The 19,780-nt window shown below is 34.9% G+C and overlaps 7 non-coding genes across 7 annotated transcripts; all 7 read left to right on the top strand.

Annotated features, from left to right (window-relative positions):
* The first annotated feature begins 796 nt into the window (after window positions 1–796).
* On the top strand, window positions 797–869 carry Trnak-cuu (transfer RNA lysine (anticodon CUU)). The gene has a single exon. It is a non-coding gene; the product is annotated as a tRNA-Lys (tRNA).
* Window positions 870–3,597: 2,728 nt separating this feature from the next.
* Trnak-cuu (transfer RNA lysine (anticodon CUU)) lies at window positions 3,598–3,670 on the top strand. Its single transcript has one exon. It is a non-coding gene; the product is annotated as a tRNA-Lys (tRNA).
* A 2,727-nt stretch (window positions 3,671–6,397) lies between these two features.
* On the top strand, window positions 6,398–6,470 carry Trnak-cuu (transfer RNA lysine (anticodon CUU)). Its single transcript has one exon. It is a non-coding gene; the product is annotated as a tRNA-Lys (tRNA).
* Window positions 6,471–9,220: 2,750 nt separating this feature from the next.
* Trnak-cuu (transfer RNA lysine (anticodon CUU)) lies at window positions 9,221–9,293 on the top strand. The gene has a single exon. It is a non-coding gene; the product is annotated as a tRNA-Lys (tRNA).
* Window positions 9,294–12,042: 2,749 nt separating this feature from the next.
* On the top strand, window positions 12,043–12,115 carry Trnak-cuu (transfer RNA lysine (anticodon CUU)). Its single transcript has one exon. It is a non-coding gene; the product is annotated as a tRNA-Lys (tRNA).
* Window positions 12,116–14,863: 2,748 nt separating this feature from the next.
* Window positions 14,864–14,936, top strand: Trnak-cuu (transfer RNA lysine (anticodon CUU)). Its single transcript has one exon. It is a non-coding gene; the product is annotated as a tRNA-Lys (tRNA).
* A 2,749-nt stretch (window positions 14,937–17,685) lies between these two features.
* Trnak-cuu (transfer RNA lysine (anticodon CUU)) lies at window positions 17,686–17,758 on the top strand. The gene has a single exon. It is a non-coding gene; the product is annotated as a tRNA-Lys (tRNA).
* The last annotated feature ends 2,022 nt before the right edge of the window (window positions 17,759–19,780 follow it).

The following is a 19,780-nucleotide window of genomic DNA, read 5'->3' as shown; positions in this document are numbered from 1 at the left end:
TTTATTATAGTGCTTTATATGACAGAGGACAATTTTATGTGATAAAATAACATTTTGCACACTGTCTTAACATTTTACTACGCATTATTGTGAGTTAAGAATACGAAATCAACTTGAGGAGAAAAGGGAATAACTGTTATCAATATCAGCCTGGTTAACACAAGACTGGTAAATACAACTTTTAGATGTATATGTCTCCTTATTGTTTGCTTTATATAGCTGATGATTAGGTTGAACAGTGCTGAACTTTTTTATAGTTTGTACTTTGCCATAAACTTCCACACCGCGTCATCGTGGAGTAACATGTTTTGCGAAAGTTTTTGTAAGGTAATTAATAATTTGATTTATTTGATTTTAGAGTTTGACCCAATAATGTTGTTCATTTATCCCGCCATATTCCTGTTTTTTGTTTGTATTAAGTTTGCTTAGACTTTCTATCTTATGGTACGTGAAATTGTATAATTGCACTGAATAGAGAAATAGTCTGTTATCGTTTCAAAAAAAGTATTTCGCAAGAGACCTTTTGGGTTCAAGGTAATCACAAAATACATTTTTCTAATTTTACATGGTTAATCATATACGATATATTTTCCTTCAGTTTGGAAGTTAATCTTTGGTGCATAAGTTTTAATGACATGGTCTCATAATTTTGCCATATCGATGTATCACACGAAAGAGTTTCAGTCACCATGAGTAAATTTTATGTGAAATAATGACAGCTAATGTTGTTTTTTTATTATGATCTATAAATACGATGTCTCTTGATGAGAAAAGTCAATAGATGTTAACATTATCTGCCCGGTTAGCTCAGTCGGTAGAGCACGGGACTCTTAATCCCGGGGTCGTGGGTTCGAGCCCCACATCGGGCGTGTATATTTTAATAGCTACAGCTTTGTTTGTAAATACAGTTTTTAGTGGCGTATTTCTCATCAATATTTTGCCGTAGTAATTTGCACTTTCTCAAAATTCCACAGCAAAACACCTCTTTTGTTCAATTTGCTTGTAAGGTAGGTAAACATTTGAATTATTTGACTTCTGAGCGTAACCTGGTCACCCAAGAATCATGTTCGTTTTTCAAAATGCCATCTCGTTTTATTTTCATTAAGTGTTTTCGAATTTTCCTCTTCATTTGGATACGAGGAATTGCATAATTGAGTTGAATAAACACATTTTCTTCTTGCTATAGTTTTTTAAACAAATATCCCATAAGAGACCTTTTTGTGATTCGACTAGTCCCATATTAGCTTTTTTAATTTTAAGTGTTCTGTAGCTAATTATAAGTGATCTATCGTTCAGACATCAGCAGTTAATCTGTTACCGTCATATAAGTTTCTGGTAGGGATCTTTCACACCAAAGAATCTGGTAACGAATATTCTAAGATAAAGTGGTATATGCTGTATTGAGCTTAATACATAATAACAATCACAAATGTTAAGGACAATCGTCAATGTAAAGTTCTAAGACTAAATAGAAGGTATATAGTCGTGTTCGATATGGCACATCACCATCGGATGTTGAAGAAAAAACTTCCTATTGGCTGTTGACTTATCAGACTAAGGTTTGTTTTGAGAAAGGTACAGCTAGTAATATCGTTCTTCAGTCATCACCTGGATATTTATGTCATGGCATGAACTAAATACTGCGTTGTAATTAGTCGATAGTGAAACCATTATTCTAAAGAAATTTTTAATTAACATGGAACAATATGACACCGGAAGCAGACGAATTCACAATATGAACAATCTCGGCCTTTGCTGTCCTAACCAACATCCTGCAGTTTACAAGAGGAGTATCACCAAGCACATCAGATCGATGTGTATTCGTGCAACTACTTCCAAACTATATTCAAAATAACAAAGTCAAACCAAAATAGAAAATATTCAAAGAAAGGTTTGATGATTAAATATAAGGTATATATTCATATTAGATGTGATAAGAACACATCGGGAATTGAAGAAACGACGTCGGACTGGCTTTTGGTTTGTATAACACGTCTCTCTTGCTCTGAGAAGGCACAACTAGTGTTCGTCATTTAATATCGCACGGCTATTAACGTCAGATCGTGAAACATACCTCCCACGTAATTCGTCACAATTGGGGGCTTTATATTTAACAAATTTGTTTCCCTTGATCAAGATGCCGGCGGAAAGAGACAAGTTCACGATCGGGTCAATTTTGGTCAATCATATCCTAAATTACATGTTGCACTCCACAATTACCGAAAACATGAAACCGATGTGTATTCTTATAACCAATCCCTACGATATTTCACAACATGACGGATGTGATGTAGCAACGTTTCAATCGGCTGTCTTATCAGCGTACAGACTGGTACAAGGCTGTAAAAATGCTAAAGGTTATTCACAATACGTTAAGTGATATCAGGCGACTGAGAAAGTACCTAATTGTATTGTTCTTTTCAAGTCAATTTTCCATTAACAGACGAACATAGTGATATAGAAACAGGCATCTAAGCAAAACACAAATAACACAAATACGTCAGCAATCACACACAAACAAGGAGAGGTTCATAGCCTTCAAGACTAATTTTTATGTGTAATAAACCCAGCGGATGTTAAAGCAAATACGTCGGAAATGAAAAATATAGCGTCTGCCTTTTCTTTGCCTGTCTAATGATACATCTCGATAGACTTGTTTCACATACGAATGACTGGTTTATATTGTATGAGACATCTCTTGACGAGAAAAGGTAATATATGTTTACAATATCAGTCGGTAGAGCACGGGACTCTTAATCCCGGGGTCGTGGGTTGGAGCCGCACATTGGGCGATTCGATTTTTTATTATAGTGCTTTATATGACAGAGGACAATTTTATGTGATAAAATAACATTTTGCACACTGTCTTAACATTTTACTACGCATTATTGTGAGTTAAGAATACGAAATCAACTTGAGGAGAAAAGGGAATAACTGTTATCAATATCAGCCTGGTTAACACAAGACTGGTAAATACAACTTTTAGATGTATATGTCTCCTTATTGTTTGCTTTATATAGCTGATGATTAGGTTGAACAGTGCTGAACTTTTTTATAGTTTGTACTTTGCCATAAACTTCCACACCGCGTCATCGTGGAGTAACATGTTTTGCGAAAGTTTTTGTAAGGTAATTAATAATTTGATTTATTTGATTTTAGAGTTTGACCCAATAATGTTGTTCATTTATCCCGCCATATTCCTGTTTTTTGTTTGTATTAAGTTTGCTTAGACTTTCTATCTTATGGTACGTGAAATTGTATAATTGCACTGAATAGAGAAATAGTCTGTTATCGTTTCAAAAAAAGTATTTCGCAAGAGACCTTTTGGGTTCAAGGTAATCACAAAATACATTTTTCTAATTTTACATGGTTAATCATATACGATATATTTTCCTTCAGTTTGGAAGTTAATCTTTGGTGCATAAGTTTTAATGACATGGTCTCATAATTTTGCCATATCGATGTATCACACGAAAGAGTTTCAGTCACCATGAGTAAATTTTATCTGAAATAATGACAGCTAATGTTGTTTTTTTATTATGATCTATAAATACGATGTCTCTTGATGAGAAAAGTCAATAGATGTTAACATTATCTGCCCGGTTAGCTCAGTCGGTAGAGCACGGGACTCTTAATCCCGGGGTCGTGGGTTCGAGCCCCACATCGGGCGTGTATATTTTAATAGCTACAGCTTTGTTTGTAAATACAGTTTTTAGTGGCGTATTTCTCATCAATATTTTGCCGTAGTAATTTGCACTTTCTCAAAATTCCACAGCAAAACACCTCTTTTGTTCAATTTGCTTGTAAGGTAGGTAAACATTTGAATTATTTGACTTCTGAGCGTAACCTGGTCACCCAAGAATCATGTTCGTTTTTCGAAATGCCATCTCGTTTTATTTTCATTAAGTGTTTTCGAATTTTCCTCTTCATTTGGATACGAGGAATTGCATAATTGAGTTGAATAAACACATTTTCTTCTTGCTATAGTTTTTTAAACAAATATCCCATAAGAGACCTTTTGTGATTCGACTAGTCCCATATTAGCTTTTTTAATTTTAAGTGTTCTGTAGCTAATTATAAGTGATCTATCGTTCAGACATCAGCAGTTAATCTGTTACCGTCATATAAGTTTCTGGTAGGGATCTTTCACACCAAAGAATCTGGTAACGAATATTCTAAGATAAAGTGGTATATGCTGTATTGAGCTTAATACATAATAACAATCACAAATGTTAAGGACAATCGTCAATGTAAAGTTCTAAGACTAAATAGAAGGTATATAGTCGTGTTAGATATGGCACATCACCATCGGATGTTGAAGAAAAAACTTTCTATTGGCTGTTGACTTATCAGACTAACGTTTGTTTTGAGAAAGGTACAGCTAGTAATATCGTTCTTCAGTCATCGCCTGGATATTTATGTCATGGCATGAACTAAATACTGCGTTGTAATTAGTCGATAGTGAAACCATTATTCTAAAGAAATTTTTAATTAACATGGAACAATATGACACCGGAAGCAGACGAATTCACAATATGAACAATCTCGGCCTTTGCTGTCCTAACCAACATCCTGCAGTTTACAAGAGGAGTATCACCAAGCACATCAGATCGATGTGTATTCGTGCAACTACTTCCAAACTATATTCAAAATAACAAAGTCAAGCCAAAATAGAAAATATTCAAAGAAAGGTTTGATGATTAAATATAAGGTATATATTCATATTAGATGTGATAAGAACACATCGGGAATTGAAGAAACGACGTCGGACTGGCTCTTGGTTTGTATAACACGTTTCTCTTGCTCTGAGAAGGCACAACTAGTGTTCGTCATTTAATATCGCACGGCTATTAACGTCAGATCGTGAAACATACCTCCCACGTAATTCGTCACAATTGGGGGCTTTATATTTAACAAATTTGTTTCCCTTGATCAAGATGCCGGCGGAAAGAGACAAGTTCACGATCGGGTCAATTTTGGTCAATCATATCCTAAATTACATGTTGCACTCCACAATTACCGAAAACATGAAACTGATGTGTATTCTTATAACCAATCCCTACGATATTTCACAACATGACGGATGTGATGTAGCAACGTTTCAATCGGCTGTCTTATCAGCGTACAGACTGGTACAAGGCTGTAAAAATGCTAAAGGTTATTCACAATACGTTAAGTGATATCAGGCGACTGAGAAAGTACCTAATTGTATTGTTCTTTTCAAGTCAATTTTCCATTAACAGACGAACATAGTGATATAGAAACAGGCATCTAAGCAAAACACAAATAACACAAATACGTCAGCAATCACACACAAACAAGGAGAGGTTCATAGTCTTCAAGACTAATTTTTATGTGTAATAAACCCAGCGGATGTTAAAGCAAATACGTCGGAAATGAAAAATATAGCGTCTGCCTTTTCTTTGCCTGTCTAATGATACATCTCGATAGACTTGTTTCACATACGAATGACTGGTTTATATTGTATGAGACATCTCTTGACGAGAAAAGGTAATATATGTTTACAATATCAGTCGGTAGAGCACGGGACTCTTAATCCCGGGGTCGTGGGTTGGAGCCGCACATTGGGCGATTCGATTTTTTATTATAGTGCTTTATATGACAGAGGACAATTTTATGTGATAAAATAACATTTTGCACACTGTCTTAACATTTTACTACGCATTATTGTGAGTTAAGAATACGAAATCAACTTGAGGAGAAAAGGGAATAACTGTTATCAATATCAGCCTGGTTAACACAAGACTGGTAAATACAACTTTTAGATGTATATGTCTCCTTATTGTTTGCTTTATATAGCTGATGATTAGGTTGAACAGTGCTGAACTTTTTTATAGTTTGTACTTTGCCATAAACTTCCACACCGCGTCATCGTGGAGTAACATGTTTTGCGAAAGTTTTTGTAAGGTAATTAATAATTTGATTTATTTGATTTTAGAGTTTGACCCAATAATGTTGTTCATTTATCCCGCCATATTCCTGTTTTTTGTTTGTATTAAGTTTGCTTAGACTTTCTATCTTATGGTACGTGAAATTGTATAATTGCACTGAATAGAGAAATAGTCTGTTATCGTTTCAAAAAAAGTATTTCGCAAGAGACCTTTTGGGTTCAAGGTAATCACAAAATACATTTTTCTAATTTTACATGGTTAATCATATACGATATATTTTCCTTCAGTTTGGAAGTTAATCTTTGGTGCATAAGTTTTAATGACATGGTCTCATAATTTTGCCATATCGATGTATCACACGAAAGAGTTTCAGTCACCATGAGTAAATTTTATGTGAAATAATGACAGCTAATGTTGTTTTTTTATTATGATCTATAAATACGATGTCTCTTGATGAGAAAAGTCAATAGATGTTAACATTATCTGCCCGGTTAGCTCAGTCGGTAGAGCACGGGACTCTTAATCCCGGGGTCGTGGGTTCGAGCCCCACATCGGGCGTGTATATTTTAATAGCTACAGCTTTGTTTGTAAATACAGTTTTTAGTGGCGTATTTCTCATCAATATTTTGCCGTAGTAATTTGCACTTTCTCAAAATTCCACAGCAAAACACCTCTTTTGTTCAATTTGCTTGTAAGGTAGGTAAACATTTGAATTATTTGACTTCTGAGCGTAACCTGGTCACCCAAGAATCATGTTCGTTTTTCAAAATGCCATCTCGTTTAATTTTCATTAAGTGTTTTCGAATTTTCCTCTTCATTTGGATACGAGGAATTGCATAATTGAGTTGAATAAACACATTTTCTTCTTGCTATAGTTTTTTAAACAAATATCCCATAAGAGACCTTTTTGTGATTCGACTAGTCCCATATTAGCTTTTTTAATTTTAAGTGTTCTGTAGCTAATTATAAGTGATCTATCGTTCAGACATCAGCAGTTAATCTGTTACCGTCATATAAGTTTCTGGTAGGGATCTTTCACACCAAAGAATCTGGTAACGAATATTCTAAGATAAAGTGGTATATGCTGTATTGAGCTTAATACATAATAACAATCACAAATGTTAAGGACAATCGTCAATGTAAAGTTCGAAGACTAAATAGAAGGTATATAGTCGTGTTCGATATGGCACATCACCATCGGATGTTGAAGAAAAAACTTCCTATTGGCTGTTGACTTATCAGACTAAGGTTTGTTTTGAGAAAGGTACAGCTAGTAATATCGTTCTTCAGTCATCACCTGGATATTTATGTCATGGCATGAACTAAATACTGCGTTGTAATTAGTCGATAGTGAAACCATTATTCTAAAGAAATTTTTAATTAACATGGAACAATATGACACCGGAAGCAGACGAATTCACAATATGAACAATCTCGGCCTTTGCTGTCCTAACCAACATCCTGCAGTTTACAAGAGGAGTATCACCAAGCACATCAGATCGATGTGTATTCGTGCAACTACTTCCAAACTATATTCAAAATAACAAAGTCAAACCAAAATAGAAAATATTCAAAGAAAGGTTTGATGATTAAATATAAGGTATATATTCATATTAGATGTGATAAGAACACATCGGGAATTGAAGAAACGACGTCGGACTGGCTTTTGGTTTGTATAACACGTCTCTCTTGCTCTGAGAAGGCACAACTAGTGTTCGTCATTTAATATCGCACGGCTATTAACGTCAGATCGTGAAACATACCTCCCACGTAATTCGTCACAATTGGGGGCTTTATATTTAACAAATTTGTTTCCCTTGATCAAGATGCCGGCGGAAAGAGACAAGTTCACGATCGGGTCAATTTTGGTCAATCATATCCTAAATTACATGTTGCACTCCACAATTACCGAAAACATGAAACTGATGTGTATTCTTATAGCCAATCCCTACGATATTTCACAACATGACGGATGTGATGTAGCAACGTTTCAATCGGCTGTCTTATCAGCGTACAGACTGGTACAAGGCTGTAAAAATGCTAAAGGTTATTCACAATACGTTAAGTGATATCAGGCGACTGAGAAAGTACCTAATTGTATTGTTCTTTTCAAGTCAATTTTCCATTAACAGACGAACATAGTGATATAGAAACAGGCATCTAAGCAAAACACAAATAACACAAATACGTCAGCAATCACACACAAACAAGGAGAGGTTCATAGTCTTCAAGACTAATTTTTATGTGTAATAAACCCAGCGGATGTTAAAGCAAATACGTCGGAAATGAAAAATATAGCGTCTGCCTTTTCTTTGCCTGTCTAATGATACATCTCGATAGACTTGTTTCACATACGAATGACTGGTTTATATTGTATGAGACATCTCTTGACGAGAAAAGGTAATATATGTTTACAATATCAGTCGGTAGAGCACGGGACTCTTAATCCCGGGGTCGTGGGTTGGAGCCGCACATTGGGCGATTCGATTTTTTATTATAGTGCTTTATATGACAGAGGACAATTTTATGTGATAAAATAACATTTTGCACACTGTCTTAACATTTTACTACGCATTATTGTGAGTTAAGAATACGAAATCAACTTGAGGAGAAAAGGGAATAACTGTTATCAATATCAGCCTGGTTAACACAAGACTGGTAAATACAACTTTTAGATGTATATGTCTCCTTATTGTTTGCTTTATATAGCTGATGATTAGGTTGAACAGTGCTGAACTTTTTTATAGTTTGTACTTTGCCATAAACTTCCACACCGCGTCATCGTGGAGTAACATGTTTTGCGAAAGTTTTTGTAAGGTAATTAATAATTTGATTTATTTGATTTTAGAGTTTGACCCAATAATGTTGTTCATTTATCCCGCCATATTCCTGTTTTTTGTTTGTATTAAGTTTGCTTAGACTTTCTATCTTATGGTACGTGAAATTGTATAATTGCACTGAATAGAGAAATAGTCTGTTATCGTTTCAAAAAAAGTATTTCGCAAGAGACCTTTTGGGTTCAAGGTAATCACAAAATACATTTTTCTAATTTTACATGGTTAATCATATACGATATATTTTCCTTCAGTTTGGAAGTTAATCTTTGGTGCATAAATTTTAATGACATGGTCTCATAATTTTGCCATATCGATGTATCACACGAAAGAGTTTGTTATCGAACATTCTTTTTTTTCAGTCACCATGAGTAAATTTTATGTGAAATAATGACAGCTAATGTTGTTTTTTTATTATGATATATAAATACGATGTCTCTTGATGAGAAAAGTCAATAGATGTTAACATTATCTGCCCGGTTAGCTCAGTCGGTAGAGCACGGGACTCTTAATCCCGGGGTCGTGGGTTCGAGCCCCACATCGGGCGTGTATATTTTAATAGCTACAGCTTTGTTTGTAAATACAGTTTTTAGTGGCGTATTTCTCATCAATATTTTGCCGTAGTAATTTGCACTTTCTCAAAATTCCACAGCAAAACACCTCTTTTGTTCAATTTGCTTGTAAGGTAGGTAAACATTTGAATTATTTGACTTCTGAGCGTAACCTGGTCACCCAAGAATCATGTTCGTTTTTCGAAATGCCATCTCGTTTTATTTTCATTAAGTGTTTTCGAATTTTCCTCTTCATTTGGATACGAGGAATTGCATAATTGAGTTGAATAAACACATTTTCTTCTTGCTATAGTTTTTTAAACAAATATCCCATAAGAGACCTTTTGTGATTCGACTAGTCCCATATTAGCTTTTTTAATTTTAAGTGTTCTGTAGCTAATTATAAGTGATCTATCGTTCAGACATCAGCAGTTAATCTGTTACCGTCATATAAGTTTCTGGTAGGGATCTTTCACACCAAAGAATCTGGTAACGAATATTCTAAGATAAAGTGGTATATGCTGTATTGAGCTTAATACATAATAACAATCACAAATGTTAAGGACAATCGTCAATGTAAAGTTCTAAGACTAAATAGAAGGTATATAGTCGTGTTAGATATGGCACATCACCATCGGATGTTGAAGAAAAAACTTTCTATTGGCTGTTGACTTATCAGACTAACGTTTGTTTTGAGAAAGGTACAGCTAGTAATATCGTTCTTCAGTCATCGCCTGGATATTTATGTCATGGCATGAACTAAATACTGCGTTGTAATTAGTCGATAGTGAAACCATTATTCTAAAGAAATTTTTAATTAACATGGAACAATATGACACCGGAAGCAGACGAATTCACAATATGAACAATCTCGGCCTTTGCTGTCCTAACCAACATCCTGCAGTTTACAAGAGGAGTATCACCAAGCACATCAGATCGATGTGTATTCGTGCAACTACTTCCAAACTATATTCAAAATAACAAAGTCAAGCCAAAATAGAAAATATTCAAAGAAAGGTTTGATGATTAAATATAAGGTATATATTCATATTAGATGTGATAAGAACACATCGGGAATTGAAGAAACGACGTCGGACTGGCTCTTGGTTTGTATAACACGTTTCTCTTGCTCTGAGAAGGCACAACTAGTGTTCGTCATTTAACATCGCACGGCTATTAACGTCAGATCGTGAAACATACCTCCCACGTAATTCGTCACAATTGGGGGCTTTATATTTAACAAATTTGTTTCCCTTGATCAAGATGCCGGCGGAAAGAGACAAGTTCACGATCGGGTCAATTTTGGTCAATCATATCCTAAATTACATGTTGCACTCCACAATTACCGAAAACATGAAACTGATGTGTATTCTTACAACCAATCCCTACGATATTTCACAACATGACGGATGTGATGTAGCGACGTTTCAATCGGCTGTCTTATCAGCGTACAGACTGGTACAAGGCTGTAAAAATGCTAAAGGTTATTCACAATACGTTAAGTGACATAAGGCGACTGAGAAAAATACCTAATTGTATTGTTCTTTTCAAGTCAATTTTCCATTAACAGACGAACATAGTGATATAGAAACAGGCATCTAAGCAAAACACAAATAACACAAATACGTCAGCAAACACACACAAACAAGGAGAGGTTCATAGTCTTCAAGACTAATTTTTATGTGTAATAAACCCAGCGGATGTTAAAGCAAATACGTCGGAAATGAAAAATATAGCGTCTGCCTTTTCTTTGCCTGTCTAATGATACATCTCGATAGACTTTTTTCACATACGAATGACTGGTTTATATTGTATGAGACATCTCTTGACGAGAAAAGGTAATATATGTTTACAATATCAGTCAGTAGAGCACGGGACTCTTAATCCCGGGGTCGTGGGTTGGAGCCGCACATTGGGCGATTCGATTTTGATTATAGTGTTTTATATGACAGAGGACAATTTTATGTGATAAAATAACATTTTGCACACTGTCTTAACATTTTACTACGCATCATTGTGAGTTAAGAATACGAAATCAACTTGAGGAGAAAAGGGAATAACTGTTATCAATATCAGCCTGGTTAACACAAGACTGGTAAATACAACTTTTAGATGTATATGTCTCCTTATTGTTTGCTTTATATAGCTGATGATTAGGTTGAACAGTGCTGAACTTTTTTATAGTTTGTACTTTGCCATAAACTTCCACACCGCGTCATCATGGAGTAACATGTTTTGCGAAAGTTTTTGTAAGGTAATTAATAATTTGATTTATTTGATTTTAGAGTTTGACCCAAATATGTTGTTCATTTATCCCGCCATATTCCTGTTTTTTGTTTGTATTAAGTTTGCTTAGACTTTCTATCTTATGGTACGTGAAATTGTATAATTGCACTGAATAGAGAAATAGTCTGTTATCGTTTCAAAAAAAGTATTTCGCAAGAGACCTTTTGGGTTCAAGGTAATCACAAAATACATTTTTCTAATTTTACATGGTTAATCATATACGATATATTTTCCTTCAGTTTGGAAGTTAATCTTTGGTGCATAAGTTTTAATGACATGGTCTCATAATTTTGCCATATCGATGTATCACACGAAAGAGTTTGTTATCGAACATTCTTTTTTTTCAGTCACCATGAGTAAATTTTATGTGAAATAATGACAGCTAATGTTGTTTTTTTATTATGATATATAAATACGATGTCTCTTGATGAGAAAAGTCAATAGATGTTAACATTATCTGCCCGGTTAGCTCAGTCGGTAGAGCACGGGACTCTTAATCCCGGGGTCGTGGGTTCGAGCCCCACATCGGGCGTGTATATTTTAATAGCTACAGCTTTGTTTGTAAATACAGTTTTTAGTGGCGTATTTCTCATCAATATTTTGCCGTAGTAATTTGCACTTTCTCAAAATTCCACAGCAAAACACCTCTTTTGTTCAATTTGCTTGTAAGGTAGGTAAACATTTGAATTATTTGACTTCTGAGCGTAACCTGGTCACCCAAGAATCATGTTCGTTTTTCGAAATGCCATCTCGTTTTATTTTCATTAAGTGTTTTCGAATTTTCCTCTTCATTTGGATACGAGGAATTGCATAATTGAGTTGAATAAACACATTTTCTTCTTGCTATAGTTTTTTAAACAAATATCCCATAAGAGACCTTTTGTGATTCGACTAGTCCCATATTAGCTTTTTTAATTTTAAGTGTTCTGTAGCTAATTATAAGTGATCTATCGTTCAGACATCAGCAGTTAATCTGTTACCGTCATATAAGTTTCTGGTAGGGATCTTTCACACCAAAGAATCTGGTAACGAATATTCTAAGATAAAGTGGTATATGCTGTATTGAGCTTAATACATAATAACAATCACAAATGTTAAGGACAATCGTCCATGTAAAGTTCTAAGACTAAATAGAAGGTATATAGTCGTGTTAGATATGGCACATCACCATCGGATGTTGAAGAAAAAATTTCCTATTGGCTGTTGACTTATCAGACTAAGGTTTGTTTTGAGAAAGGTACAGCTAGTAATATCGTTCTTCAGTCATCGCCTGGATATTTATGTCATGGCATGAACTAAATACTGCGTTGTAATTAGTCGATAGTGAAACCATTATTCTAAAGAAATTTTTAATTAACATGGAACAATATGACACCGGAAGCAGACGAATTCACAATATGAACAATCTCGGCCTTTGCTGTCCTAACCAACATCCTGCAGTTTACAAGAGGAGTATCACCAAGCACATCAGATCGATGTGTATTCGTGCAACTACTTCCAAACTATATTCAAAATAACAAAGTCAAGCCAAAATAGAAAATATTCAAAGAAAGGTTTGATGATTAAATATAAGGTATATATTCATATTAGATGTGATAAGAACACATCGGGAATTGAAGAAACGACGTCGGACTGGCTCTTGGTTTGTATAACACGTTTCTCTTGCTCTGAGAAGGCACAACTAGTGTTCGTCATTTAATATCGCACGGCTATTAACGTCAGATCGTGAAACATACCTCCCACGTAATTCGTCACAATTGGGGGCTTTATATTTAACAAATTTGTTTCCCTTGATCAAGATGCCGGCGGAAAGAGACAAGTTCACGATCGGGTCAATTTTGGTCAATCATATCCTAAATTACATGTTGCACTCCACAATTACCGAAAACATGAAACTGATGTGTATTCTTACAACCAATCCCTACGATATTTCACAACATGACGGATGTGATGTAGCGACGTTTCAATCGGCTGTCTTATCAGCGTACAGACTGGTACAAGGCTGTAAAAATGCTAAAGGTTATTCACAATACGTTAAGTGACATAAGGCGACTGAGAAAAATACCTAATTGTATTGTTCTTTTCAAGTCAATTTTCCATTAAGAGACGAACATAGTGATATAGAAACAGGCATCTAAGCAAAACACAAATAACACAAATACGTCAGCAAACACACACAAACAAGGAGAGGTTCATAGTCTTCAAGACTAATTTTTATGTGTAATAAACCCAGCGGATGTTAAAGCAAATACGTCGGAAATGAAAAATATAGCGTCTGCCTTTTCTTTGCCTGTCTAATGATACATCTCGATAGACTTTTTTCACATACGAATGACTGGTTTATATTGTATGAGACATCTCTTGACGAGAAAAGGTAATATATGTTTACAATATCAGTCAGTAGAGCACGGGACTCTTAATCCCGGGGTCGTGGGTTGGAGCCGCACATTGGGCGATTCGATTTTGATTATAGTGTTTTATATGACAGAGGACAATTTTATGTGATAAAATAACATTTTGCACACTGTCTTAACATTTTACTACGCATCATTGTGAGTTAAGAATACGAAATCAACTTGAGGAGAAAAGGGAATAACTGTTATCAATATCAGCCTGGTTAACACAAGACTGGTAAATACAACTTTTAGATGTATATGTCTCCTTATTGTTTGCTTTATATAGCTGATGATTAGGTTGAACAGTGCTGAACTTTTTTATAGTTTGTACTTTGCCATAAACTTCCACACCGCGTCATCGTGGAGTAACATGTTTTGCGAAAGTTTTTGTAAGGTTATTAATAATTTGATTTATTTGATTTTAGAGTTTGACCCAAATATGTTGTTCATTTATCCCGCCATATTCCTGTTTTTTGTTTGTATTAAGTTTGCTTAGACTTTCTATCTTATGGTACGTGAAATTGTATAATTGCACTGAATAGAGAAATAGTCTGTTATCGTTTCAAAAAAAGTATTTCGCAAAAGACCTTTTGGGTTCAAGGTAATCACAAAATACATTTTTCTAATTTTACATGGTTAATCGTATACGATATATTTTCCTTCAGTTTGGAAGTTAATCTTTGGTGCATAAATTTTAATGACATGGTCTCATAATTTTGCCATATCGATGTATCACACGAAAGAGTTTGTTACCGAACATTCTTTTTTTCAGTCACCATGAGTAAATTTTATGTGAAATAATGACAGCTAATGTTGTTTTTTTATTATGATATATAAATACGATGTCTCTTGATGAGAAAAGTCAATAGATGTTAACATTATCTGCCCGGTTAGCTCAGTCGGTAGAGCACGCGACTCTTAATCCCGGGGTCGTGGGTTCGAGCCCCACATCGGGCGTGTATATTTTAATAGCTACAGCTTTGTTTGTAAATACAGTTTTTAGTGGCGTATTTCTCATCAATATTTTGCCGTAGTAATTTGCACTTTCTCAAAATTCCACAGCAAAACACCTCTTTTGTTCAATTTGCTTGTAAGGTAGGTAAACATTTGAATTATTTGACTTCTGAGCGTAACCTGGTCACCCAAGAATCATGTTCGTTTTTCGAAATGCCATCTCGTTTTATTTTCATTAAGTGTTTTCGAATTTTCCTCTTCATTTGGATACGAGGAATTGCATAATTGAGTTGAATAAACACATTTTCTTCTTGCTATAGTTTTTTAAACAAATATCCCATAAGAGACCTTTTGTGATTCGACTAGTCCCATATTAGCTTTTTTAATTTTAAGTGTTCTGTAGCTAATTATAAGTGATCTATCGTTCAGACATCAGCAGTTAATCTGTTACCGTCATATAAGTTTCTGGTAGGGATCTTTCACACCAAAGAATCTGGTAACGAATATTCTAAGATAAAGTGGTATATGCTGTATTGAGCTTAATACATAATAACAATCACAAATGTTAAGGACAATCGTCAATGTAAAGTTCTAAGACTAAATAGAAGGTATATAGTCGTGTTAGATATGGCACATCACCATCGGATGTTGAAGAAAAAACTTTCTATTGGCTGTTGACTTATCAGACTAACGTTTGTTTTGAGAAAGGTACAGCTAGTAATATCGTTCTTCAGTCATCGCCTGGATATTTATGTCATGGCATGAACTAAATACTGCGTTGTAATTAGTCGATAGTGAAACCATTATTCTAAAGAAATTTTTAATTAACATGGAACAATATGACACCGGAAGCAGACGAATTCACAATATGAACAATCTCGGCCTTTGCTGTCCTAACCAACATCCTGCAGTTTACAAGAGGAGTATCACCAAGCACATCAGATCGATGTGTATTCGTGCAACTACTTCCAAACTATATTCAAAATAACAAAGTCAAACCAAAATAGAAAATATTCAAAGAAAGGTTTGATGATTAAATATAAGGTATATATTCATATTAGATGTGATAAGAACACATCGGGAATTGAAGAAACGACGTCGGACTGGCTCTTGGTTTGTATAACACGTTTCTCTTGCTCTGAGAAGGCACAACTAGTGTTCGTCATTTAATATCGCACGGCTATTAACGTCAGATCGTGAAACATACCTCCCACGTAATTCGTCACAATTGGGGGCTTTATATTTAACAAATTTGTTTCCCTTGATCAAGATGCCGGCGGAAAGAGACAAGTTCACGATCGGGTCAATTTTGGTCAATCATATCCTAAATTACATGTTGCACTCCACAATTACCGAAAACATGAAACTGATGTGTATTCTTACAACCAATCCCTACGATATTTCACAACATGACGGATGTGATGTAGCGACGTTTCAATCGGCTGTCTTATCAGCGTACAGACTGGTACAAGGCTGTAAAAATGCTAAAGGTTATTCACAATACGTTAAGTGACATAAGGCGACTGAGAAAAATACCTAATTGTATTGTTCTTTTCAAGTCAATTTTCCATTAACAGACGAACATAGTGATATAGAAACAGGCATCTAAGCAAAACACAAATAACACAAATACGTCAGCAAACACACACAAACAAGGAGAGGTTCATAGTCTTCAAGACTAATTTTTATGTGTAATAAACCCAGCGGATGTTAAAGCAAATACGTCGGAAATGAAAAATATAGCGTCTGCCTTTTCTTTGCCTGTCTAATGATACATCTCGATAGACTTTTTTCACATACGAATGACTGGTTTATATTGTATGAGACATCTCTTGACGAGAAAAGGTAATATATGTTTACAATATCAGTCAGTAGAGCACGGGACTCTTAATCCCGGGGTCGTGGGTTGGAGCCGCACATTGGGCGATTCGATTTTGATTATAGTGTTTTATATGACAGGGGACAATTTTATGTGATAAAATAACATTTTGCACACTGTCTTAACATTTTACTACGCATCATTGTGAGTTAAGAATACGAAATCAACTTGAGGAGAAAAGGGAATAACTGTTATCAATATCAGCCTGGTTAACACAAGACTGGTAAATACAACTTTTAGATGTATATGTCTCCTTATTGTTTGCTTTATATAGCTGATGATTAGGTTGAACAGTGCTGAACTTTTTTATAGTTTGTACTTTGCCATAAACTTCCACACCGCGTCATCGTGGAGTAACATGTTTTGCGAAAGTTTTTGTAAGGTTATTAATAATTTGATTTATTTGATTTTAGAGTTTGACCCAAATATGTTGTTCATTTATCCCGCCATATTCCTGTTTTTTGTTTGTATTAAGTTTGCTTAGACTTTCTATCTTATGGTACGTGAAATTGTATAATTGCACTGAATAGAGAAATAGTCTGTTATCGTTTCAAAAAAAGTATTTCGCAAGAGACCTTTTGGGTTCAAGGTAATCACAAAATACATTTTTCTAATTTTACATGGTTAATCATATACGATATATTTTCCTTCAGTTTGGAAGTTAATCTTTGGTGCATAAGTTTTAATGACATGGTCTCATAATTTTGCCATATCGATGTATCACACGAAAGAGTTTGTTATCGAACATTCTTTTTTTTCAGTCACCATGAGTAAATTTTATGTGAAATAATGACAGCTAATGTTGTTTTTTTATTATGATATATAAATACGATGTCTCTTGATGAGAAAAGTCAATAGATGTTAACATTATCTGCCCGGTTAGCTCAGTCGGTAGAGCACGGGACTCTTAATCCCGGGGTCGTGGGTTCGAGCCCCACATCGGGCGTGTATATTTTAATAGCTACAGCTTTGTTTGTAAATACAGTTTTTAGTGGCGTATTTCTCATCAATATTTTGCCGTAGTAATTTGCACTTTCTCAAAATTCCACAGCAAAACACCTCTTTTGTTCAATTTGCTTGTAAGGTAGGTAAACATTTGAATTATTTGACTTCTGAGCGTAACCTGGTCACCCAAGAATCATGTTCGTTTTTCGAAATGCCATCTCGTTTTATTTTCATTAAGTGTTTTCGAATTTTCCTCTTCATTTGGATACGAGGAATTGCATAATTGAGTTGAATAAACACATTTTCTTCTTGCTATAGTTTTTTAAACAAATATCCCATAAGAGACCTTTTGTGATTCGACTAGTCCCATATTAGCTTTTTTAATTTTAAGTGTTCTGTAGCTAATTATAAGTGATCTATCGTTCAGACATCAGCAGTTAATCTGTTACCGTCATATAAGTTTCTGGTAGGGATCTTTCACACCAAAGAATCTGGTAACGAATATTCTAAGATAAAGTGGTATATGCTGTATTGAGCTTAATACATAATAACAATCACAAATGTTAAGGACAATCGTCCATGTAAAGTTCTAAGACTAAATAGAAGGTATATAGTCGTGTTAGATATGGCACATCACCATCGGATGTTGAAGAAAAAACTTTCTATTGGCTGTTGACTTATCAGACTAACGTTTGTTTTGAGAAAGGTACAGCTAGTAATATCGTTCTTCAGTCATCGCCTGGATATTTATGTCATGGCATGAACTAAATACTGCGTTGTAATTAGTCGATAGTGAAACCATTATTCTAAAGAAATTTTTAATTAACATGGAACAATATGACACCGGAAGCAGACGAATTCACAATATGAACAATCTCGGCCTTTGCTGTCCTAACCAACATCCTGCAGTTTACAAGAGGAGTATCACCAAGCACATCAGATCGATGTGTATTCGTGCAACTACTTCCAAACTATATTCAAAATAACAAAGTCAAACCAAAATAGAAAATATTCAAAGAAAGGTTTGATGATTAAATATAAGGTATATATTCATATTAGATGTGATAAGAACACATCGGGAATTGAAGAAACGACGTCGGACTGGCTCTTGGTTTGTATAACACGTTTCTCTTGCTCTGAGAAGGCACAACTAGTGTTCGTCATTTAATATCGCACGGCTATTAACGTCAGATCGTGAAACATACCTCCCACGTAATTCGTCACAATTGGGGGCTTTATATTTAACAAATTTGTTTCCCTTGATCAAGATGCCGGCGGAAAGAGACAAGTTCACGATCGGGTCAATTTTGGTCAATCATATCCTAAATTACATGTTGCACTCCACAATTACCGAAAACATGAAACTGATGTGTATTCTTACAACCAATCCCTACGATATTTCACAACATGACGGATGTGATGTAGCGACGTTTCAATCGGCTGTCTTATCAGCGTACAGACTGGTACAAGGCTGTAAAAATGCTAAAGGTTATTCACAATACGTTCAGTGACATAAGGCGACTGAGAAAAATACCTAATTGTATTGTTCTTTTCAAGTCAATTTTCCATTAACAGACGAACATAGTGATATAGAAACAGGCATCTAAGCAAAACACAAATAACACAAATACGTCAGCAAACACACACAAACAAGGAGAGGTTCATAGTCTTCAAGACTAATTTTTATGTGTAATAAATCCAGCGGATGTTAAAGCAAATACGTCGGAAATGAAAAATATAGCGTCTGCCTTTTCTTTGCCTGTCTAATGATACATCTCGATAGACTTTTTTCACATACGAATGACTGGTTTATATTGTATGAGACATTTCTTGACGAGAAAAGGTAATATATGTTTACAATATCAGTCGGTAGAGCACGGGACTCTTAATCCCGGGGTCGTGGGTTGGAGCCGCACATTGGGCGATTCGATTTTGATTATAGTGTTTTATATGACAGGGGACAATTTTATGTGATAAAATAACATTTTGCACACTGTCTTAACATTTTACTACGCATCATTGT

The sequence above is a fragment of the Sinohyriopsis cumingii genome, chromosome 10 (assembly GCF_028554795.1).
Source record: "Sinohyriopsis cumingii isolate HCF-2022 chromosome 10, ASM2855479v2, whole genome shotgun sequence".
Lineage (NCBI taxonomy): Eukaryota > Metazoa > Mollusca > Bivalvia > Unionida > Unionidae > Sinohyriopsis > Sinohyriopsis cumingii.
Note: the sequence above shows the minus strand (reverse complement) of the source record. Positions and strands in the feature narration are given on the sequence as shown.